Source organism: Monodon monoceros, unplaced genomic scaffold (assembly GCF_005190385.1).
Source record: "Monodon monoceros isolate NGI ecotype Baffin Bay Population unplaced genomic scaffold, NGI_Narwhal_1 Super_Scaffold_16, whole genome shotgun sequence".
NCBI lineage: Eukaryota > Metazoa > Chordata > Mammalia > Artiodactyla > Monodontidae > Monodon > Monodon monoceros.
The window spans coordinates 44,895,732-44,921,435 of NW_021703772.1; the positions used below are offsets into that span (position 1 = coordinate 44,895,732).

The 25,704-nt window shown below is 37.4% G+C and overlaps 1 protein-coding gene across 1 annotated transcript in view; it reads left to right on the forward strand.

Annotated features, from left to right (window-relative positions):
• The window catches only part of COL5A2 (collagen type V alpha 2 chain), a 366,641-nt gene that overhangs the window by 160,105 nt on the left and 180,832 nt on the right, over positions 1-25,704 (forward strand). Inside the window, exon 3 of the mRNA XM_029225091.1 lies at positions 24,695-24,883. The gene's annotated coding sequence lies outside the window, so the exon portion shown is untranslated. The remainder of the gene's footprint in view (positions 1-24,694; positions 24,884-25,704) is intronic.

A 25,704-nucleotide genomic window follows, 5' to 3' on the forward strand; every position in this document is an offset into this window, starting at 1 on the left:
CTTGTGTGGTTTTTGAAGAGAAGTCAGGTGTAATTCTCATCTTTGCACCTCTATATGTAAAGTATTTTATTGCTCTGGCTTCTCTCAGCATTTTTTCTTTATCTTTGATTTTCTATAGTTTGAAAATGAATACCTAGGTGTAGTTTTTTGTACATTTATTCTATCCAGGCTTTCTGAGCTTCCTGGATCTATGGCTTAGAGTCTGACATTAATTTGGGGGAAATTCTTAGTCAATACTTTTACAAATATTTCTTCTGCCTTTTCTTTCTTCTCCTTCTGGTATTTCCATTTGTGTGTGTTACATGTATATTACATTCTATGTATGTGTTTATAGTTGTCCCCTAGTTCTTGGATATTCTTTTCTGGTGTTTTTTTTTTTCCAGCCTTTTCTTTTCTGTTTGCTTTTCAGCTTTTCAGCTTTCTATTGAGATATTTTCAAGCTTAGAGAGTCTTTCCTCAGCCATGTCCAGTCTACTAATAAGCCGATTGAAGGCATTATTTATTTCTACTACAGTGTTTTTTTATGTTTAGCATTTCATTTTGGTTCTTTCTTAGAATTTCTTTCTGTTTACATTGCCTATCTGTTTTTGTATGTTGTCTTCTTTATCTATTAGAGCTCTTAGCATAATAATCACAATTGTTTTAAGTTCCTGGTCTGGTAATTCCAACATTTCTGCCATGTCTGGTCCTGATGCTTGTTCTGTCTCTTCAAACTATGTTTTTTCCATTTGGTATGTCTTGTAATTTTTTCTTGATAGCAAGACGTGTGATGTACTGGTTAAAAGAAATTGTTAAAAATAGGGCTTTAGTGATGCAGTAGTAAGGTGTGGCAGAGGAAGGGTAAGTGTTCTATGGTCTTATGGTTAGGTCTCAGTTTTTTATTGTGCCCTTCCTCTGAACTGTAAACCTTATATATGTATTTCAATATTTTCCCCCATTAGGTAGGACAAGATAACTAGTGTGGGCTGGAGTTGGGTGTTTCCCTTCCTCTGGCCCAACATTTCAGACTCTGGTTAAGTAGTTTCTCCTGAGGGCACACCTTGTTATGAAGAACAGAGTGCTCTGCTATATTTCAAAATCGTTCCTTTTTCACCCTCCCCCTACCAGAAGCACCAGGGCCTTTTTCCCCAGTATTCTGTGAGAACCTGGTAGAGCTTCAGAAGATAAAGCTTAACAAAACTTTTGAACACCCTTTCTTGCCCCCCTTCCCCCATTTCCCACACTCCCACCAATGACTGGGTCACCTTTGAGATGTTATTTCTCAGACTTGCCCACACTGAGACTCCAGCAGTTTGTCAGTTATAGGTCAGGGGTTTATAGCCCTGGCACTAGTTCCTGTAGAGGTTTCTGCTCTGGTGTGTTGTGATTCTCTGTATTCCTCTCTTTGTCTCTAATTTGGGGGGCAGTGGTTTGCCCTGTGCCACCACCTCTCTGATAGATAAAAGAAGAGTTGTCGATTTTTCGGTTTGTTCAGATTTTTACTTGTTAGTTTGGAGTGGTCTGGCTAGAAACTGGAAATTCTTGTGAGATTTTGATTGAAATAATATTAAATATTTATGTCACTTGAGGAGAATAGACATGGTTATATTACCGAGTTCTACTTTTAATGAGTGTAGTAAAACTCTCCAATTATTTAGGTTTTCTTTAATGAATTTCAATAAAATTTTATAATATGCTTCATAGTGCTTTTTGAACATATTTTGTTATTTTTCCTTTGGTCCTTTGTATTTCTTTTTGCTATTATAAATTTTATCTTATAAACATAGTTTTTAACCATGTTTTTTAATTGCATTCCAGCTGTTTGCATGTTTTTTCATTTTTAATTGCATTCCAGCTGTATGCATGTTTTTTAATTGCATTCCAGCTGTATGCAGGAATGCAATTAATTTTTGTATATATAATTAAACATTTATCTTATTTATTAATTTATAACATTTTCCTTATAATCAGAAATCATAGTCTTCATGATTCCAATTCTTTGACCTGAAAAATGTCTGTAATGGCACACATAAGTTTTATTATAATCTTCCCAGAGGAGCCACTCCATCTCTTTCCATAAATCCAAGATGGATCTAAGGTGTCTAGGTGTCTCCACTTAGCCCTGTAGTTCTCAAGATTGAGGTGGGGGTGAGGTGCTGCTCTCTAGGAGAATTTAGGATATTTGTAAGAGGATTTTTTATGGTGGAAGCTGGGGATACGACATTTCCTGGTATGCAGGGAAAAACTGTCCTACATCTTGCCTGACTGACGGTCTTACCAGTCATTCATGTAAATGAAAAATCCATTTGTAATTATTTGAGCCTGGAACCAACTTCATTATATATGCAAACACAAAATACTTTCTGTAAAGTTTTAATATATAATGCATTTCTCTGGAATGCAGCTGCCAAGTATATGACTGTAATTATTAGCCTTTATATCTAGATGTTGAGCATAAATAGTACTGTAATAATCAGATGAACATTGTCTTACTTGTATTATACCCATATTGGTTGATTATGAGTAGGTACAAGGATCTTATTTCGTATATCATCTAGTGTAGTCATGGCTGAGCACTTACATATTGAAATACATATTATTTTATTTCCTTTTTAATTTCTTGTTTGCATGGCAGTTAGGACATTATATTAATTTGTTAAAATTAAGTATACTTAGAAGTTATATATTCTAAGAACTTCATTCTATGATAGTACAAAACGGTTAAAAAATATTTGTTATAAAAGAAGGCTCTGAGTCAGTGTTTAGAATCACTGGTCTAAATAGAGAATCAGTTGGTGAACCAAAAGTGGTAATTCTCTTTGTAAACAGTTTTAAAAGTTTCACCCAACTCCACAAACACAGCCATCTAAGAATGGCAATAATCTTATGCTATTATACAAAAGGATTTTTTAAAAATTGATTTTTGTCTTGATAAAACTGTAGGAAGGTGTGTGTGAGAGAGAGAGAGAGAGAGAGAGAGTTTATAATGGAAGGATTAAGAAAACTAAAAGCTTTCAGAGAAATAAACTGAAGGAAGTAGAGTTTGGACAGGTGGTGTCATTTTTTCCTTTGTGGCTTACATTTGGTGCTGCTAACATTTTCCTTTTCAACTGGAAGGCTAGCAGGAAACAGCTCTAAAGGAATGGAATAATTTCATATTGTTTGTATATAATCTTATTTACAAAGTCAGCATTTGGAAATTTTGGATTAGAATTCTTATTTTGAAACTATGTATTCTTTGAATTTGTACTTCATTAGAAATTGAGGTTAAACCATTTAAAAAATTCTTAGATGGTAATATTGGTAAAACAATTATAGAAAATAATTATATTTTTAATATAAAGAATATCATTAACTCTGATGTGGATTCTGAGTTTTTATGCCTTGGAGTTACGTTTGAAAATTCTTAAAGTACTTTCATACCTCCACGTATTTGGAATTGCTTACCTCTTCCTCTAACTCTGCCTTTTAGATTGTTTAGTCTGTTGCTATAGCAGTCACTACTGTGCTTCCTAATAGTTGGCTAAATGTCAAACTTCCGTTGTAGGTGATAGACATGGCAGTTGTGTTTCAGCAGTTGGCCAAAATAAAGGATGGTGTGAATGGGTGGGAGGATAGTGACACTCTATCCCAAATTCTGTGTGAGCGTGAGCTACGTATATTACAAGTTGAAAAAACAGGAACTCTAAGTTTGGTCATGAAGTAGTAATATAAAGTAGTTAGTGACTCTTAGAATTGAGACCAAGAACTAGCTAGCAGATGTCTGATTCATACGCATTATATGATGGAGGAGATAGACTTTTAGGATTCACATTTTCTCCTGACCAACTGCCAACTCTCTTTTCTGACTGACTGACTAAGATGTCAAATACCTTTTGGGGTTTTTTCTGCTGTTTCTAGTCAATCTGTAAATCTCACTGCTTTTCTAACAGCCTTTTCAGAACTTTTTTTTGTATTTACTTTTCCATTACTTTCTAAATAGTTTTCCAGAGTGTACTTTACTTAAGATATTATTTTCAACATGTGTATGTAGATATGAGTCATTTTACTTAAAAACTGTAATTTCAAATTATAATTGGACTGCTACATATTGATGTTTTCACCTAATTCTTATTAATACATATTAATAAAAATTAATAGGAATACTGATGATGAATGGTTTCTGTGAATATGTCGATTATGAATTATATTAAGCATATTTTTATTCTCAATAATTTTGTATAGAAAAGTTTGGGTGAACTGTCAGATTAGAGGAATTCAATGGATTTGAAGACTAATTATAAAAACTATAATAATTAAATAAATGTCAAATACAGATATGCCAGTCTTTCAAGGAATTTGAATATGTCCATGTATACTTGACCTGATCTCTTGTTTCTGAGAACCTTGTATTCAAATCCCTGAAAACATACAAATGTCTGTTCTGTTTTCACATATTACATGGAAGGAGAATAACAATGTCCCTCAGTAAGAAGTTCTCATGCTTTACAAAGTTCATTGGATGCAAAATTTTCCTTTTATATAACCTAAATTCCTGCTATTGTAATGTAATTTCCCTTTTACAGATTCCAAATGGAGAACATCTGGTCACCATCTTTCTTTCTTTCTTTTACCTTTTGCCAAAGCCATCAGCAGAACCCTCTCCTCTGACCTTTACTATTCAAGTCTGACCCTTAAAATCCCACTTTATATTTGTCTGTGGTGTTTGGGCATGGTTCACAGGCAGCAGATTCTTTGATTGCCTCAGCCTTATTGGATACCTTATATTTTGACCTTTGCTAGACTCAGCTCCTGAGAGCTGGGCCCACTGATTTTCATACCACAAGTTATCCCTGCTCCACTTTCTAGACCAAACAGGACACACAGATGAAGGTAATAAACAGCCTCAGCTTCCCACAGAGGCTGACTATTAATTATCCTTCCAATTCTAGAAACTGGGGCCTCCCCACTGGTCAGTGGGATATCCAGATAGTCTTAGCTGCTAACTGGATTTGACATGTGCTGGCCACTACCCTTCTAGATCACCCTGCAAAGTCAAATCTCTCTTTGCTAAAGATTTTGAATTGAAGTCTGTGGCTATCTTTCTAGGAAGCTGTGAATCCCCTGAAATTGCCCATAAGACATTGTGCATGTATGTATTTTTATTTTTTTCTGACTCTGTAGTTTTTAGCACTTTCTCAAAGAGGAATGTAATACAAGTTTATAAACAACTTATATTTTAGAGATGTATACTGAAGGATTTAAGAGTGCAATATTATGTTATCTACAGCCAATACAAAATAAAATTAAAAAAATAAACATTTCCCCTGCTTCCATATATCCTTGTGCTAAGCATTGGGTATCTGATGATCCTCCTTGCCCTTTTCTGTCTCTTTTCTGTGTGGATTCCTAGTACTAACTGGGACCTCAGCCCAGTTACCAAGATCTCGGGACCCTTGTCTTTTCTGCCCAGAAGACAACTGCCGGTCCGTCCAGCTTCCTAAACTTATTGGCTTCTTTCCCCTCATAAGGACCCTAATATATCCACATGGAAATGCTATTAACAGTAGAGCAATCCTGACTTTGCTTCACAGGAATTCCAAATTGTGTGGTCAGTTACTGTAGCTAAATATCTCCCACTCTCTATGTCTACTCAATGGGTAAATCTTATGTCAGGGTCCAAATTTTTCCATCACCACATCAGCTTGTGAAACTATTAGCCAAGTACAAAGATTTGAAATATAAAAATCTGGGTACCTCCTTAGTCTACTCATCTCATATCAAGTTTGTTATTGTAATCAGAGAAGAGAGACACAGACAGAGAATAATTAAGTATATGGGCAATCATATCTCCTAAACTTAAAAAAAGAGATAAAGTTTAAAACTTGGTCTAAATGTGGGACAAAAAAATTGGAACTGAGGCTGCCTTGGAAAACTGGTGACATGGTTACCATAGTGAAGTAGAATAATCATACTGTATGAGGTTAAAATTAACGTTGGAAAATTAGACTTGAATAAATATTACTGTAAGAATCTATAAATGGAAAACCTTAGAATGGCTTACAACATTGTTACTTTTTTCACATTTGAGAAGGAAATTAATACACATTTCTTGCTTGCATAATTATCTCCTAGCACACTGTTTTCTTTGACTAATAACTATTCTGCGCTTGGGATAAAATGGACCAAAGGTTCATTACAGATTACTTGCCTGAAGTGGGTAAAGGAGTGAACAGAGGAGTTTCACTTCTCTGTTGTGCTGTTTGGGACAGTGGAAATAAGAGTGGATAAGGATGTATAAATTTGGAATTATCATAGCATAGACTAGAATATTGGGCCAGGAAGGTATCTTGGAGACCATCTGGTTAAATTTTTCAACTGAGGAAACAGGTCAACGATTGGCAGATGATTTGCCTTGGCTCATTCGCTATCAGAGTTGAGGCTGACTCCCATTCTTCTGGCTCCTGGATGCATGTTCTTCCTGTACCACCATATTGCTCCCTGGCCACTTGGCTATCTCCTGGGCTTCGACAGCTCCCTGTCCTTCCTCTTTCAGGTGAAAGGAATAAAATCCCAATATGAATGAAAAAGAATCCTAACATTATGTCTCCCTTTTCGCAACAAAAACTCAACCAAATATCACCTTCCTTACAATCATTCATTTTGAGGGTAGGATTTGATTAAGAAACTGCATATTGTGCTTTTAGCAGTCCTGGGACCAGAATTACTATGTTAAGCAAAGACAGGACACTTATTTTTTATTGAATTAGTTATCTCCTGTTCCCAATAAGATGATCAGGTGTAATTAGCTAAGATGTCTGTTCAGAAAAGAATGGTAATTTAAAATTATATAGAGAGAAGCAGAGGGAAGCTCACCGAGCACAGGGGAGGTCCCGGGAAGTAGCGCGAATTCGCCTGTGGAGAGGGGGAAAGATGGCGGAAGAGTAAGACGCGGAGGTCACCTTCCTCCGCACAGATACACCAGAAATACATCTACACGTGGAACAACTCCTACGGAACACCTACTGAATGCTGTTAGAAGACCTCTGACCTCCCAAAAGGCAAGAAAACCCCCACGTACCTGGGTAGGCCAAAAGAAAAAACAGAGACAAAAGAATAGGGATGGGACCTGCACCAGTGGGAGGGAGCCATGAAGGAGGAAAGGTTTCCACACACTAGAAGGCCCTTCACGGGGCGAGATTGCGGGTGGCAGGGGGGTGGGGGTGGGGCTTCGGAGCCACGGAGGAGAGTGCAGCCACAGGGGTGCGGAGGGCAAAGCGGAGAGATTTCAGCACAGAGGATCAGTGCCGACCAGCACTCACAGGCCGAGAGGATTGTCTGCTCACCCGCCGGGGCGGGCCGGGCTGGGAGCTGAGGCTCCGGCTTCGGTCGGAGCACAGGGAGAGGACTGGCGGCGTGAACACAGCCTGCACCATGGCTAGCCGGGAGGGAGTCCGGGAAAAAGTCTGGACCTGCCGAAGAGGGAAGAGACTTTTTCTTCCCTCTTTGTTTCCTGGTGTGCGAGGAGAGGGGATTAAAAGCGCTGCTTAAAGGAGCTCCAGAGACGGGTGCGAGTCGCGGCTAACAGCGCGGACCCCAGATACGGGCGTGAGACGGTAAGGCTGCTGCTGCCGCCACCAAGAAGCCTGTGTGCGAGCACAGGTCACTCTCCACATCTTTCTTCCGGGGAGACTGTGCAGCCCCCCACTGCCAGGGTCTCAGGATCCAGGGACAACTTCCCTGGGAGAACGCACGGCGCGCCTCAGGCTGGTGCAACGTCACGCCGGCCTCTGCCACCGCAGGCTCGCCCCGCATCGTGCCCCTCCCTCCCCCCGGCCTGAGTGAGCCAGAGCCCCCGAATCAGCGGCTCCTTTAACCCCGTCCTGTCTGAGCGAAGAACAGACGCCTTCCCGCGACCTACACTCAGAGGCGGGGCCAAATCCAAAGCTGAACCCTAGGAGCTGTGCGAACAAAAAGAGAAAGGGAAATCTCTCTCAGCAGCCTCAGGAGCAGTGGATTAAATCTCCACAATCAACTTGATGTACCCTGCATTTGTGAAATACCTGAATAGACAACGAATCATCCCAAATTGAGGAGGTGGACTTTGAGAGCAAAATTTATGATTTTTTCCCCTTTTCCTCTTTGTGTAAGTGTGTATGTGTATGCCTCTGTGTGAGCTTTTGTTTGTATAGCTTTGCTTTCACCATTTGTCCTAGGGTTCTATCCATCCGTTTTTTGTTTTTTTTTTTAATTAAAATTTTTTTCTTAATTTTTTTTATTTTAATAACTTTATTTTACCTTACTTTATTTTATTTTCTTTTATCTTCTTTCTTTCTTTCTTTCTTTCCTCTTTTTCTCCCTCTTATTCTGAGCCATGTGTATGAAAGGCTCTTGGTGCTGCAGTCAGGAGTCAGTGCTGTGCCTCTGAGGTGGGAAAGCCAACTTCAGGACACTGGTCCACAAGAGACCTCCCAGCTCCACATAATATCACATGGCGAAAATCTCCCAGAGATCTCCGTCTCAACACCAACACCCAGCTTCACTCAACGACCAGCAAGCTACAGTGCTGGACACCCTATGCCAAACAACTAGAAAGACAGGAACACAACCCCACCCATTAGCAGAGAGGCTGCCTCAAATCATAATAAGTCCACAGACACCCCAAAACACACCACCAGACGTGGACCTGCGCACCAGAAAGACAAGATCCAGCCTCATCCACCAGAACACAGGCACTAGTCCCCTCCACCAGGAAGCCTACACAGCCCACTGAACCAACCTTAGCCACTGGGGACAGACACCAAAAACAACAGGAACTATGAACCTGCAGCCTGCAAAAAGGAGACCCCAAACAAAATGAGAAGACAGAAAAAAACAGCAGATGAAGGAGCAAGATAAAAACCCACCAGACCTAACAAATGAAGAGGAAAATAGGCAGTCTACCTGAAAAAGAATTCAGAATAATGATAGTAAACATGATCCAAAATCTTGGAAATAGAATAGAGAAAATGCAAGAAACATTTAACAAGGACCTAGAAGAACTAAAGATGAAACAAGCAACAATGAACAACACAATAAATGAAATTAAAAATACTCTAGAAGGGATCACTAGCAGAATAACTGAGGCAGAAGAATGGCTAAGTGCCCTGGAAGATAAAGTAGTGGAAATAACTACTGCAGAGCAGAATAAAGAAAAAAGAATGAAAATAGCTGAGGACAGTCTCAGAGACCTCTGGGACAACATTAAATGCACTAACATTCAAATTATAGGGGTTCCAGAAGAAGAGGAGGAAAACAAAGGGTCTGAGAAAATATTTGAAGAGTCTGTAGTTGAAAACTTCCCTAATATGGGAAAGGAAATAGTTAATCAAGTCCAGGAAGCACAGAGAGTCCCATACAGGATAAATCCAAGGAGAAACACACCAAGACACATATTAATCAAACTGTCAAAAATTAAATACAAAGAAAACATATTAAAAACAGCAAGGGAAAAACAACAAATAACACACAATGGAATCCCCATAAGGTTAACGGCTGATCTTTCAGCAGAAACTCTGCAAGCCAGAAGGGACTGGCAGGACATATTTAAAGGGATGAAGGAGAAAATCCTACAATGAAGATTACGCAGCAAGGATCTCATTCAGATTTGATGGAGAAATTAAAACCTTTACAGACAAGCAAAAGCTGAGAGAGTTCAGCACCACCAAAGCAGCTTTACAACAAATGCTAAAGGATCTTCTCTAGGCAAGAAACACAAGAGAAGGAAAAGACCTACAATAACAAACCGAAAACAATTAAGAAAATGGGAATAGGAACATACATATCGATAATTACCTTAAATGTAAATGGATTAAATGCTCCCAGCAAAAGACACAGACTGGCTGAATGGATACAAAAACAAGACCCATATATATGCTGTCTACAAGAGACCCACTTTAGACCTAGAGACACATACAGACTGAAAATGAGGGGATGGAAAAACATATTCCATGCAAATGGAAATCAAAAGAAAGCTGGAGTAGCAATTCTCATATCAGACAAAATGGAGTTTAAAATAAAGACTATTAGAAGAGACAAAGAAGGACACTACATAATGATCAAGGGATCGATCCAAGAAGAAGATATAACAATTGTAAATATTTATGCCCCCAACATAGGAGCACCTCAATACATAAGGCAAATACTAACAGCCATAAGAGAGGAAATCGACAGTAACACATTCATAGTAGGGGACTTTAACACCCCACTTTCACCAATGGACAGATCATCCAAAATGAAAATAAATAAGGAAACACAAGCTTTAAATGATACATTAAACAAGATCGACTTAATTGATATTTATAGGACATTCCATCCAAAAACAACAGAATACACATTTTTCTCAAGTGCTCATGGAACATTCTCCAGGATAGATCATATCTTGGGTCACAAATCAAGCCTTGGTAAATTTAAGAAGATTGAAATTGTATCAAGTATCTTTTCTGACCACAACGCTATGAGACTAGATATCAATTACAGGAAAAGATCTGTAAAAAATACAAACACATGGAGGCTAAACAATACACTACTTAATAACGAAGTGATCACTGAAGAAATCAAAGAGGAAATTAAAAAATACCTAGAAACAAATGACAGTGGAGACACGATGACCCAAAACCTATGGGGTGCAGCAAAAGCAGTTCTAAGTGGGAAGTTTATAGCAATACAATCCTACCTTAAGAAATAGGAACATCTCAAATACACAACCTAACCTTGCACCTAAAGCAATTAGAGAAAGAAGAACAAAAATCCCCAAAGTTAACAGAAGGAAAGAAATCATAAAGTTCAGATCAGAAATAAATGAAAAAGAAATGAAGGAAACGATTGCAAAGATCAATAAAACTAAAAGCTGGTTCTTTAACAATTTTATTTTGTTATTGTAAAAATTTTATTTATTTTTGGCTGCGTTGGGTCTTCATTGCTGCATGCGGGTTTTTCTAGTTGTGGCTAGCAGGGACTATTCATTGTTGTGGTGCGCGGGCTTCTCGTTGTGTTGGATTTTCTTGTTGTGGAGCACGGGCTCTAGGTACACAGGCTTCAGTAGTTGTGGCATGTGGGTTCAGTCGTTGTGGCTCGTAGGCTCTAGAGCTCAGGCTCAGTAGTTGTGGCGCATGGGCTTAGTTGCTCCGCAGCATGTGGGATCTTCCCAGACCAGGGCTCGGACCCATGACCCCTGCATTGGCAGGCAGATTCTTAACCACTGCGCCACTGGGGAAGCCCGGCAGTGACACTTTTTATGTACAAATAGTTATATCATGGGCAATATAAATTTGGTTTGTTTTGTGAAAATATTGGCATTTTTCAAACACTTATCCAAATAATAGTGGGTTTCAGAACAGAATTCCAGCGTCAAAGAGATTTTGGGATTGAAGTTGGGGAAAAGAAGGTGTCCATTTAGATGGAGAAAAGTAAAATTACAGATGGCATTAAAATTATCCTATAAATTTTATTGCACACTGGAAAGAATGTTAAATGACTACACAAATTTGACTGTTTTAATAATTAATTGGGGAATGCAAATTTTTGACTTGTATGAAATATGTATTTGAACTAGAATTTTAATATTTGGATTTTAACTGTTTAACTTCATTGCATATTCTCTTAATCAACATTTGGAATTTATGTTTTGATTCTTTGACTCCTACCAACCAAAGTGTTTGGATCAGAAGCATATGCTTCTAATACATGGGAAAGAACCTGACTAGGTTGTTTTCTGATTGGTGGAAATGGGAGTGATGCATCACTTTTGTCCTTTACAATCTTAGGGCTATCCCTTGGGAAAAGACATAGGATGCAGTATGCGGCTACTTTCTTTTTGCATTTGATGAATAAGCATAACAACTATTTGCAGGTAGCAGCATAAAGTCTGTAAGATACAGAGTTATTATGGTGTCTTTGGAACGAAAGGAGTGTGTACTGATGCTTTCAAATGATAGGGGTTTTGTTGCTAGGTTGAGCAAGAATCTGTGAGTTGGTTTACTTCCCAAATTGGCTCCAGTTTCACATTTTTCCTGGCATCCCTCAGCAGCATTTGGTTCGAATGCAGTAGAATACTGTCTCTTGGCTTCTGGTGACAAGCAGAGGCAGCCTGATTCTGGTGTAATGTCAGGGGTAGTTCTGTGCCGCAGGGCCTGGAATGGCAGCAGGCAGTGTGGGAGTGCTCTCAAGGCCCCAGGTGGGAGCACAACACCAGAGGACAGGAGAAGTGGCCTGGGTATACTGTCTGCCCTGAGCATGCTCAGGCAGATTTCCTTTTTGCTCATATCTCCAGACTTGGAAATGTGGATGGCACATGTGTTACGCTGACTGCCTTCCCAAGACATTTGAAAGCCCTGCCCAAGACTTTTAGTGATGCTGGTTTAGATCACTGGCCATAGCAGCCTTGAGTTTCTAAACTAAGTATAAGCCAACCAATATTTACACCCCTTATAACTGCTGTTTGTGAAACATTCAGATGCCTGCCCACACAATGAAATGTAATGTGACCCAAGCTGGACAAACAACAATCATTTCTGTTAAATTATAGCAGAGCATGTGCCTAAAAGTTAAAATTATCCTAATTGAGAAGACTTGAGTTTTACTTTTTGGAAAGATTGTGTGAGAATCATGAAATACCCAAGGACGGTCAACAGAAGATCAAATCTTGTGAACTCAAGACTACTTAATGAGCACCTTCTAGCACTTCTCCAGCAACAGGTTCCAAGATAATGAAACATTAAATGTAAGTATTGACTACAAAGACAGTCAGTTTATGGCAATAATGAGTTTATAATCTAGTTGGTGGCTTCCTTGGAATTATTTGTCATTGAGTGAATGAGAAAATCATTAAATAGTTATGCATTGGACTAAGACACCAATCTGATCATGTGTAGAGCCCCAGAAAAGTTGGAGTGGGGAAATGACTCGTGGAGCAATGAGGGGAGATTAGTTACTTACATCAAGTCCTCAAATGCAAGGCTGTGTGTGGTAAGAGTCAAGGATGATATAAAGTACTATGAAAGTTCAGGGGCTGGAAAAATCATGTTGGGAGAGGTTTTCAGAGAACTTTGAACAAATTTAATTCCAGCCTAATTAACTTAAGTGCTGGGGATTCAAAGATGATTAAACCATAGACTCTGGCATTAAGTTGGATTTTGGTAGATGGAAGCCAGAGTGAAAGAGATGGCATGAAGAATGATCCAATAGAGATAAAAATGCATTATGTAGGGAATATGAGGAAAATTTAACAAATTTGAAGACAGAAAGCTGAGAGGGAGACCTAAATGCTGAATGATGCATTGCTACATTCTAGGGATACAATTTATAGAGCCCTTAATAAGCCAGGTATGGTGCCAAGAAATTGGTGTGAATTATTGACTTTAATTTTCACAGCATCTGTGGAGATAGATACTTTGGTTATCTCTACCCTACAGATGAGAAAAATGAATCTCAGTGTTAACTTGACATAAGTCATGTGTCTAAGAGGTGTGGAAGACAGGGTTCAGACAAGGGCAGTCTGACTCCAGAGCCACATAACCATTAAATCATTCTGCCACCTTACCCCTGACCTCATTGATAATAACTATGAAATGTTTCTTTAATCCTTCACTCCATCAGCTCCACTGTATAATTTAGCTAACACCGCCTCTCATTATTATTGCAATACTCTTGGCTGCCTTCCATGCCACTAGACATCTCCTCTTCTAATTTACTCTACCACGGCCTCCAGAATTACCTTTGGAAAACACAGATCTGATCATGTCACTCCTTTGTTAAAACAGTGTCCAGTTGCCTTTAAGAACAAACTCAAACTTCTTAGCGTGGCTTATAATGTCCTTTATAATCTGGCTCTAGTCCAGTTTTCTTTCACAACCCCATCTTCTGCAACTCCACCCTCTCCTCAAGTCTCTTAGATGTCCCAGCTACACTCAAATATGCTTCAATTTCAAAACTCTAGAAGAGCTCTAGAGTCCCTTTAAAATCTTATTTTTATGCCTCCTGAGAGTACATGTAGGGGAAAAGCTGAAATAGTAAGAAATAGATTGGAGTTTAAAAAAATTAATAAAAGACATTGAAAGACAGGCTAAGGGGTTTGGAATTTATTAAGTAGCCAATGAAGTTCTGCTGAAGACTTTCAAACAATGAAATAACGTGGTGGTTCTTTAGTAGGATTAATTTGTTGGAGTAGACAAAAGCAGACGTAGAGAGACTCTCTTTGCTTAGTTTATTGATGAATCCCAGGTGCCAAGAACCCCGCCTGGAACATAGTATGTGCTCTATAAATATTTGCTGAATGAATGAATTCCAAAGCACCTTCTGGGGATTAGTGCTTACACAATCTTGTTCATTCTTTCTCCATTTTGACCTCTGTCTCTCTCCCTCACATACAAGTGCTCTCTCCTTTTTATCCATTCTGATCTCATTCCTTGTTTTTTAATATAAATAATTTTCACTTAATTATTACTTATAATTCTTATTCAACAAATATTTCCTAATTATTTATTGTGTTCCAAGATGAGTTTGAGGGGTTTTCTCACACTTGGTCACATGTAATTCTCCCAAGAGCATAATGGGGGTAGGTATCATTGTCCATATTTTGCAGGTGACTGATGTCCATAATTCACACCATTAAGCAGAGTAGATTTCTGGCTCCACGTCTTGATCTCTTTATATCAAAGCAGTTGAATAATTTGCATTGTGATTTCTTTTTGGCCTCTGACTAAATCATGGTGACTAATTTGGCCCTGCTTTAGCCACCTTTCCTTAGTTAAAATAAAAATTGCATGAGGTAAAGGAGTGAAGATGGGATAGTAGCTCTAGAGGGGTTGAGGGAAGATTTATTTTATCAAAGGAAGTAGAGATGTGAATATGTTATAGTCTTGAGTGGAGGAAAAAATGCTGTGCAGCAGTGTGAGGACAGTTACGCGTCATGGTCTTTAAAAGGGTATGGTTTTACCCCTAAAAAGGTAGGGGATGGAATTAAGTGCTAAAGTGGAACCTTTAGTTAGTCTTGGAAAGTAAGAGGGATATTTATTCTTTCAATGAAGGAGAAAAGTAGAGAAAATAGGAGTGCTCTACAAGTAGGGGAGGGAAGAAGTTTGCAGGAAATCATATCCGCAAGTTTAGCCACTCTATTGAAGCTTCTAGCTAAAGTGACTCTAAATTGTTTGGACAAAAACTTTGGGGCAGTTGGCTAAAATATCAATCTCTAAAATTGCAGAATAGCCTGAGTAAGCTTCATCAACTTGGTTTGGAGTGTGGGTTATGAAGTCAAATTGTCTGGATATTAATCACAGCTCCTCCTTTTACCAACTGTATGATCTTAGCATGTTACTTAATCTCTCTGTATTTTAGTCCTCATCTGTAAAATGGGGTAATATAGTACCAACTTCATAGGTTTGCTGTGTGAATTATATGAGTTAACATGGCCAAAGCTCTAGGATATGTACTCTGCACAGTGAGAGCTCCCTATATGTAAGTGGGAGCTGCTGCTGCTATGTGTTCCTGTTCCCTAGCACCCTAAGTATCTTGAATATTGTTCATTCTTTTCATATAGTATATATTTTCATTGGAAGATGTGGCTTGGCTGCAGGCCAGAAGTGAAACATGCTGTTCTTTCCTCTACTTTTACAACCATACTCATGTACATGATGATATAAAGGTAGCTACAATGGCCTTAATCCAGCTGACAGCTAGTGATTGAGTGATGTCTTTGTTATTTGAATTTTTTTATTTTTAATTAAATTATTAAGCAGGAGTATCCAATCAGGGGGATCACAGATAAAAGGACTACTTATAAACCTAAATTTGGAATGCTGGGATAAAGACAAAGATAATTTATTTGTACTTCAAGTATGCTAAAATTGTCTAATGAGTTCTGGATTATTTTTGAATAAAGAAACTTTGCATCTTGAATTACCATGGGAAACTGTAACCAGTCTACTGCTTATTCATAAATTAGTCAGTTGCTGGAGTTTGGCCACATCATACACAACGTTAAACTTCAAGGCCAACTGGAAAAGCATTTAAGCTTTGCATTAACGACAGGTTCATTAATTGAACTTTAAAATTGCTACCTTCTTTTGATGTGAAATATAGACAATCTCTGAATTTTGGCTATTTTGGTAAATGATTGCAACTAGTGGTAAAACGATATCAATTTCAGCAGCCATATTAGAGAATTTTAGCAAAAGGAAAAATAATCTGGGATAGTATATGCTTATCCTATATATTGCTAGCTTCATTCCCTGAAAGTTTGTTTTAATAAAATTGTTCTTGGCATGCCAAAGAAAACTACAGAGTTGGCTATCCCTGGGACAAATGGTTAAGAAAAAATTCATTAAAAAACTTTGAGTTAAGCCAACTAATGCTTTTTTGCCCCAAATTCTTTGAAATATTATAACAACCTTCTTTTTAGTGGAATCATCTTTTAGTCTATCCACTAAAATAGCATTAAAGATAGTTTAAAGCTATTTAGTGATGTAGAAACATAGCTTGATGACCAAGAGTAAAATGAACATATTACACAAAATGACCAGATATGCCCAGAAGCTTGAGTTATTACTCGACCACAAGAATCTTTCAGAAATTAATGTAGAGCAATATTGGATTAGTCTATTTTTTGAGCAAGGATTAGTTTAAAAGCTGTAGTAGAAATTAAAAGGTAGGAAGGAAGGGTAAAATCATCAGGGCTAATTAAAAAAAAAATCACAGGTTGTAATAAGCAGAAGGAACTTGAAAAATTTTAAATATATTATATTTATGAGTATGTATATAGAGTTTTATAGAGACTCAAAATCATGAAATATAATACTAAAAGCTTTTTTCCATATTAATAAATGTTTATATAATACACATCAATAATTCTCCTTTGTCTCTTTTAAAATTATTTTTCTTTCAAGAAAAGTACATGCAAAATAAACTGGCCATTTATACAGAGCTGTTCTTCTACTAATGCTCCAGCACTTGCTGCCAAATATTTTTGAAATAGTTTAGAATATATTTCACCATTTAACATCTGTTTCTTCTCCAATTTTTTAAAACATTGAAATAGCTGTAGATAAGGGAAACTTCTCTGAAATGTCAGACTTCGTTGTACAAATATAAATTATGGCATACACAGCTATATCTTGAGAATGAAAACTACTAATTTGTGACATTGATAAAACCAAAACTTAAAAATGCTATTAGGTTAGAAATTATGACATTTTGTAGATTGAATACATACATTCCCTTTTTCTGATATTTTGGAGCTCAAATAGTAAGAACTAGCTAAAAAATGTTGTTTTTAAAAGTGCAGCTTAAACAATTTTGGGAGTAAAATATTTCCAAGTAAATTATAACAATTATTTTTACTCCTAGAAAAATTAGAATATGTATTGATTTTAAAGGTTTTGAATATTCATCAAATATATTTTCAGAACCTATCATTGTTCCATGCATTGGGTTACTTGCATTTTAAAACTTAAAACTTTCAAACTAGGATTCCTTAACCGATATGTCATGTAATCCTCAGTGTGACAGTAAGTATGTTGCGAAAACAGCATCTTTTGGGCAGATAAATTGTACTGTGGAATTTTCTGACTCTAATATGTATTGTGAATCTTGAATAGGGGTTATAGGTGCTTGTTTCACAATCCTATTTAACCACAGAGCTTCTTTTGGGGAGAGAGGATGGGGTACATAGCTCCTATTAACATATTCATATATTAATATGCAAAATTACACACTGGTTTGTGGGCACTAAATAAGACTGTTAGGTAAAGAGCCATCAGCTGCCAAATATTTTTTCTCTTTTTTTTTTTTTTGGCTGTTTGGGATTTCTCAGAGAAGGTTCATTTCTTATCTCTTCTTTAATTCATTCCACAGTCCTGCACCTCTACTTTTGTACCTGCCATCTCTCTGGACTGTTGTCCATCACTCTGCTCTTCACTTTGATGCTTCTTTCACCATCTGTGATGCTGTCAGCATTCCTTGGCCCATTTGCACAGGAGCCACAACCTGCATAGGCCTCTTGTTAGGGTGCAAAGACTGCTTCTCTGCTACTGTGCTTGGATCTCTTCACTATTCTACCTGTCTTGGATTGAGGTTGATCTTTTATCTAACTGGCAGAGAAACATTTCCTCCATCCCAGTCTTGCTTTTTTGTTTTGTTTGGAAGTGGAGGAGAAGTTATTACTCCTCAGAAGAATTGATTTGATGAATTGCTTTCTTCTTCAGTTAAGAAGCAATTGAGAGACTTCCCTTGTGGTGCAGTGGTTAAGAATCCACCTGCCAATGCAGGAGACACGGGTTCGAGCCCTGGTCCGGGAAGATTCCACATGCCGCGGAGCACCTAAGCCCATGAGCCACAGCTACTGAGCCTGTGCTCTAGAGCCCGCGAGCCACAACTACTGAAGCCCGCGCGCCTAGAGCCTCTGGTCCTCAACAAGAGAAGCCACCACAGGGAGAAGCCCTCATACCACAACAAAGAGTAGCCCCCGCTCTCTGCATCTAGAGAAAGCCTGTGCGCAGCAACGAAGATCCAACACAGCCAAAAAAAAAAAGAAGAATTAAATGTGTGTTCAGACATTCAAGAGCTCAAAAGAAAAAAAAAAGGAAGAAGCAATTGAATTGTTTTAGGTTTGCGCCATAGTTTTCTCTTTCTCAAGGATCACAAGCAGCCCTCTCCAGTCCAGAAGGCTGGATCTGTTGAATTCAAACATTGCTTAAGGCTGTTGCATTCAAACATTGCTTAAGGTTTTATCTTCAGCCATCAGTCTCTCTCACCAAGGAGATGTTTTGCTAAATCTGGTACATTGTACAAAATTATTTACCATTTATGCTGATTTTTCTCTAAGACTAGCCTTGTTCTCTATCGGCCTGTTATTTGGCTTTGGTTACATTTTACCACATCCCCATACTGCAGTCTATCATGTGTCTGTATATAACTAAAGCCCAAATGTGGGCAGCTTCAGTTTCCTTTCTATGTGGTTCCTTAGCTTCTTGTAGCCAAAGCATGTAGCTAAGTGCTATCGGGGATATCACCTGCTTCCATTTGCTACAGTTTCCAGTCTCAGCTCTGACATAGCTGGGACAGGTCTTTCAATAAATGATTACATGAATCAAAGATACCAAACTAGAACTAATGTGTAATTAACTAACACGTGACCTGGTATAATTTGGATTATATTTCTGGATTAGAAATGGATTTTTCAGGTATTTATGAATGATTGGAAAGTTTCAAATGATATGCTTTTTGTTTAGAAAGATTAAAAATTTCTTTCGGAAATAAAATGATGTATTCTGTTTAAAATAACCAAATATATTATCATAAGTATTTGCAATGATCCATAAGTAAAATCAGCAGTATCAACAGAATTCTACTCATTGAAGTCTAATTTGTTTTCATTGTTAAGCTAAGTGCTTTTGTGGTTTCCACAATATTAGCTATGAAATAGTTCAATAGTACATGGCATACGTTTCTCCAGCAAAAGGAAATATACTAAACATAAGTTGTAATGTCATCAATAGGGAAAATACAGTTTCAACTTTGACTCTATCATATGGTGAACTATTCTTCCTAGCAAAATTGTTTCTAAAAATATTCCTTTACCATATTACAGTTAAGATATGAAAGATTAAAATATATCCAATGGAAGGAAGGAAAGAATAATCCGAGAAAAAGAATACATCTCTAGAGAAATTGGGAAAAATGCATAAATCTTTGGGACATTAGATTTTTAGAGAAAGCTAATATTGAAATAGATCAACTCATAAATATTTAAGATTGAGAAATGTCTTAAAGAATGTCCGAGACTAAAAACTCTAGTCCAGTGGCAGAGTTGACATTCCACAAGGCCCATATTGCACTAGACAGAGTGGTGCACACAGAGGAGCTTCTTGGGAAGCCGAGGAATAGGCATTCTCCTTAGATGTCCTAAGAGAAAACTCTGCCTTGGCTAGGAGTTGAACCTGTCTTAATTGGTGAGGAGAAAGAAAAAGTTCATATTGATTCCCAACTATACATTTTTTAGTTTTTAAAAAAAATTAAGCATTCCTAAATTAACCTTAGAATAAAACACATATAGTAAGCATACCATAGTTTGAGCTTCATCATCTTAAATAATCCATCTGAGTTTTGATTTAAAGCACCTCTTCCAGGTATAGATTTTATCTGTCACAATGAAGTTTCTGTGTATGGAGTGGGTAATAGCAAGGAAGTAACACCCTTTATAAAATATTGCTTCTTTGTGGCTCTATTGTGGTCTGCTGAATTATTTGAATAGAGAAAAAAAGCATGAACACAGTTCTCAAGAAACCTGGAATTTTTGTAAGTTATGAGAAGCAGTATTGTCATGAATCCTACAGTTCAATGTTAGAACATATGAAAAATTGCAAGATAAATACCTTCTTATGCCTCCCTCCTCCCCCCTCCCCACTTCCTTCCTTCCTTCACCTTTGTTTTGTTTTCCTCCCCTCTCTTTCCTTTTTATCTTCCTTACCCGTCTTTCTTTTTTCTCCCTCCAAACCAATGAAGATAAATCTGGCCCTTCAGAAAAGGCTGTGTTAATTCTCTGACATATCCACCTCACTTTCTTCTCCTTCCTCTAAACTTCTAATATTCTTCTGCCCTCTATTCCTCTTACCAAATAGAAAAGGATTGATTACCACTCACTTGGCTGCAGCATTCCTATGCTGCTTTTTTCTTTACCTTTCTCTCCCTGAGTGGTGACATTTTCCTGATCCATTCAGGGGCTCACTGTGTTTCTATTATCTGCCCTTCTAACCAACCCATCAAAATACATAAGGCAAGCTCATATTATTCACTTATTTTCCTTGGCTGATCTATTCTGGTGTCTCCATTTGGCGCTCTGTCTCCATGAGTATAAGATTGGAGGACTTGGACTGGTCAGGCTGCTCCATCCTACTTCCTCTGGAAGCTGCTGGGAACTGAGACATCTGTGTCCCACTTTCCCAGAATCTCCAGGATCAACTGATAGGTTCCTCTCTGCAGCCCCCTTCCCTTATCCATTGTCCCTTCCTCTCATCATCAAGTTCAACCTGTTCCATTGAGTTATCAAATTTTCCACTTTGTATTTTATGTTTGAAAGCATATTTTAAAGTTAATATTATATTGCAGTTTAACATTTTTCAGCATTATAGTAATGATGTTTCTCACAAAAAAATATGTATCTTTGAAAGAAAGGCAGCAAAGTTTGAGTTGGACCATAAAGGATGGGTGAAATTTGAACAGATGGGTTTTCAGTCAAGAATGAACACAGTGAAGTAGGATCCCCTAGGGCATGTTTGTTTGTGAGGCATATTATATACAGTGAAAAGAAGGTCTTGGTGTTGGCTGGAGCTGTATTTGAATCCTGGATCTACTGATTACTAGCTGTTTAACCTTCGGCAAGACAACACACCTCTCTAAGCTTCAGTTTCAAAAGCTGTGTTGTATTTCAGAGAATAATGAGGATATATGGTGAGGAAAGTTGATGATTATATTTGATGTGGAAGAAAATAGGGCACCACTGAACCCTGTAGAAAACTGAAGAATGAAAATGCAAATTCTACAAAACATTAATATTAGTAACATACAATGGGGGATTGATGGATCTTCCTATCTGAGTGGCAAGCTATTTGATTTTAATGATAAAACTGTATGATTTGAAGTCCAATTTGAGGGAGCAAATACCAATGCATAGAAAAGGCAAAATGTTATGAACGTGGTTCTGTTCATGATGTGTACTTCTGAGTATAGTTTTATGGCTTAGATTTTCCCTCCACAGATTTATTGACTGATTAATTGATCCATTAATTTTCCATTACATGTTAATAATATTAATGTGTTATATCGTATATTGACTGCTTTTGAGAGTTACCTCAAGTAGCTTCCTCTGAGAACTGGGAAATAAATTAAGATATCCTCTGAGAGTCATATTATGGAAACAACACATAATGTTTCAGAAAAGAGATCTATAAAGCTATCTTAAAGACACTGGATGACTACAAGACTGGAGTAAAACCCAGATAAGCCAATCACAAGAGGCACTGATTGGCTAGAGTAGCTCAGAAAGAAGAAGGGTAATGCCATAAAACACTGACAGTATGCACCCCTGCACTGTACAGGCAAGAGTTCATCTTAAATTAGTGAATACTTTAAAGATTACTATCCTGTTGGAAGTGTAAGGACTCCAGTTTTGTTCTTTTTCAACGTTGTTTTGGCTATTGGGGTCCTTTGTGGCTCCCCATAAATTTTAGGTTTATTTTTTCTATTTTTGCAATAAAGGATCATTGAGTTTTTGAAAGAGATTAATTACATTGAACCTGTAGATCACTTTGAGTAATATGGACATTTAAACAATATTAAGTCTTCCAGTCTATGAACACAGATGTGTTTCCATGTATTTGCATCCTACTGATTTATTTCAGCAAAGTTTTATAGTTTTCATTGTACAAGCTTTTGCTTTCTTGGTTTATTTCTAAGTATTTTATTCTTGTGGATGCTATTGTAAATGGGTTTATTTTTTAAATTTCCTTTTCAGATTATTAGTTGTTAATGCAGAGAAATACAGATGATTTTTGTATGTTGATTTTGTATCCTCCTTCTTTGTTGAATTCGTTTATTAGTTCTAACAGTTTTTTAATGGAATCTTTAGTGTTTTCTACTTATCATCTGTGTACAGAGACAGTTTAAATCTTTCTTTCCAATTTGGATGCCTATTCTTTTTCTTTCGTAATTTCTCTGGCTAGGACTTCCAGTATTTTGTTGAATGCAACTGGCAAGAGTAGACAACCTTGATTTGTTCCTGATCATAGAGGAAAAGCTTTCAGTATTCAACCACTGAGTATGATGTTAGCTGTGGGCTTTTCATATTTGGTCTTTTTTATGTTGAGGTAATTTCCTTCTATTCCTAGTTTATGGAGTGTTTTTACCTTGAAATGGTGTTGAATTTTGTCGGATGCTTTTTCTGCATCTATTAGATGATCATGTGATTTTTACCCTGTGTTCTGTTAATATGGTGTACCATAGCAATTGATAATGTATAAAAATATATACCGAACCATCCTGGCATCCCTAGGATAAATTCTACTTAATAATAGTGAATGATTCTTTTCATGTGCTATTGAATTTGGTTGGCTAGTATTTTGTGGAGGAGTTATGTATCTATACATCAGGAATATTGGCTTGTAGTTTTCTATTATAGTGTCATCCATAGTATGCTGGGTCCTGTCAGAGCCCTGAGTTGGGCTATGCAGAAACCAGTGCCTTGGGCGGCTCTCAAAAAGCTGGAAAATTGATCACATGCTCCACTCTTCTCTTCCTCCAGAGAGAGAGGCTGCTGAGCTGTATTCGCCTCTGTCTGCTGTACTGTGGGTCCTCTGGAGCATCAATGTGCCACCCAGCTTTTTCGTTCCCAGTGGCCCGCCTAGAGTAGCTGGGGTTCCATTAACACTCCATGACAGGTGAGGCAGAAGCCAATCCCATGGAAGCCCCTCTGAAAAGTCAGAATGTTAGATGTGTGGTCTAGTCTTCTGTTTTCTTTCCCAGGGAAAAGCCAGGAGATGGGAGTTTCCTCCCAATTGTGTGGTGCTGTGCCAGGGAGAGGGATTATGGAAAGAGAGTGCCATGACTTTTCTTACTGGCTTCAGTGTGGCCGATTTTGTGCTTACCTGGGGTACAGGAACCTCTTAACTGTGTCTGGATTTCTCATAAAGGGAATTGGTCCGTGTGTTATTGAATCAGTGTTTCTGTGGGAGGGAGAAGGGTCTGGGGCATCCTATTCCACCATCTTGCTGACATCACTCCTCTATCGTTTCTCTGTTTAGTACTAGTTCTTGTTACTTACATATGCTTTTCTGGTTTAAGTTCTTGGAAATGTTATCACCAACAAATCATGCTCTATGCTTTTTATCTGTAATAGTGGAAACAGCTAAGAGATATAAATGTAATGACAGACACTATGTAGCACTTTTACTGCCTCAATAATTATCCTTAGTGTTTATGCAGCGATATTTAATTTTCACAAAACATTGCAGGTATGTTACTATTATTTTCCTAATTTTACAGAGGAGGAAATGGATGCACAGAGAAAAAATTTAAATTGCCCAAAGTTATGCAGCTTATTAGCAGAAGAGCTGGGAATTGAACCCAAGCAGTTTAACTACAGAACCTGTGCCCTGCAGTCAGAGACAGTGCACAGTAACTGTCATACTTATGTAGCTTAACTCAGTGGTTACTCTAAAAGTAAAACACAATAGGAAAAAACAAAACAACACAACAACATAGAAATTTTAAAAACCCAGAATATCCCCAAAACTCAGTGTCTAACTTGGAACATGTATTATATGTGAAGGATTCTTTTTGCTTGTTTTTGTTGCTTTGGTTTTGTTTTAAAACAGTTAATTCTTTTTATTTTTCATAGTTGAAAAGTATCTTTTTCGTTTAAAAAATTATTTTTAAAACACTGATTATATTCTCTTTGTTGTAAATAGGAGAAAAGGACCACAGCAGCTTTATTCTTTAGGAAAATGGTGCAAAGGGAACACAGCTAGTGTTTTGCCAAATTTGAATACAGATTTCCTTGAGAGTCTGACTGTGATAATTAAGATGTGGTAAGAGATATTTAGGTTAAAATAATATTAGAGACTATTTTCAAGATAGGAGAGGTTTTTTTGTCATTTTGCTGCTGGTCCTTTTGGGTCCGTTTGTCATGAATATTTTTCTTCATTTTTAGCCTCCTCATGAGCCAGCTCCTGATGTATCAAAAGTCCCTAAAAGCCCAGCCATCTGCTTCCTCATTGGTGTTATATCCAAGAACAGCCCAACAAGCTTCTGGATCCTAGAGTCGCTGTCATCACTGTTCATACATAACCACCTCTTCCTGATTCTCTTTGAAGATTGCTGAGGGTCAAGCTTGAACTTGGTATGTACAGTATACAGTGTTTTGATTCAGTTTGATTGACTGTCCTCCAAGATGGTTTTAATATTTATATCTCCATCATATCTCTGCATTGTACCAACACTGGTTATTAATATTTACAAAAGCCCCTGCCAATTTTATAATTGCAAAATGCTATAATTATTTTGATACGCATTGAGAATGATTCATTTTTCATTTACTTGTATTCTTTTGTGACATGCCTGATGGTGTCCTTTGTCTATTTTTCTGTTAAAACATTTTTATTGGTTTGTGAGTATTCTTAGCAAATTATGTATATTGACTCTTTGCCTTTCAAATAAGTTGCAGATATTTCCCCAAATTTCTTAAAATCTTACTTCCAGTTATGGTTTTGGGTATAGAGATGTTTTTGATTTTTCAAGTTGAAAAAATTATGGTATTATGCTTAGAGTAACTCATGCTTCAAAGTTATATTTTCTTCCTTAAAAAAATTGATTCCCCTTTTATATTTTATCTTTCTCCTTCTTTATGCTTTATCTATCTCATCTAAATTGAAAGGACAACTGATTTCTGGGGAGATTGCATGGTATGAGCTAAGCAGCTCACTATTTTTTTTAAATCATTAGGGAAGACAATGCCATTTATTTTTCTTGGTTGCATTTGATTTTTGACATGTGTTTTCTTATTAAGGGAGAAACTAGCTTGGCGGTTTTTGGAGGCTTGATCTTTGGTGTTCTCAAAGCATTTTGGTTTAGGTTTTATCCTCAGTTTCCATACCTTCCCCCTTAAGAAGCCTGGCAGTCACTTTCTGAGATATTTCTTCCATCTTATTCCTTTTTTCTTCT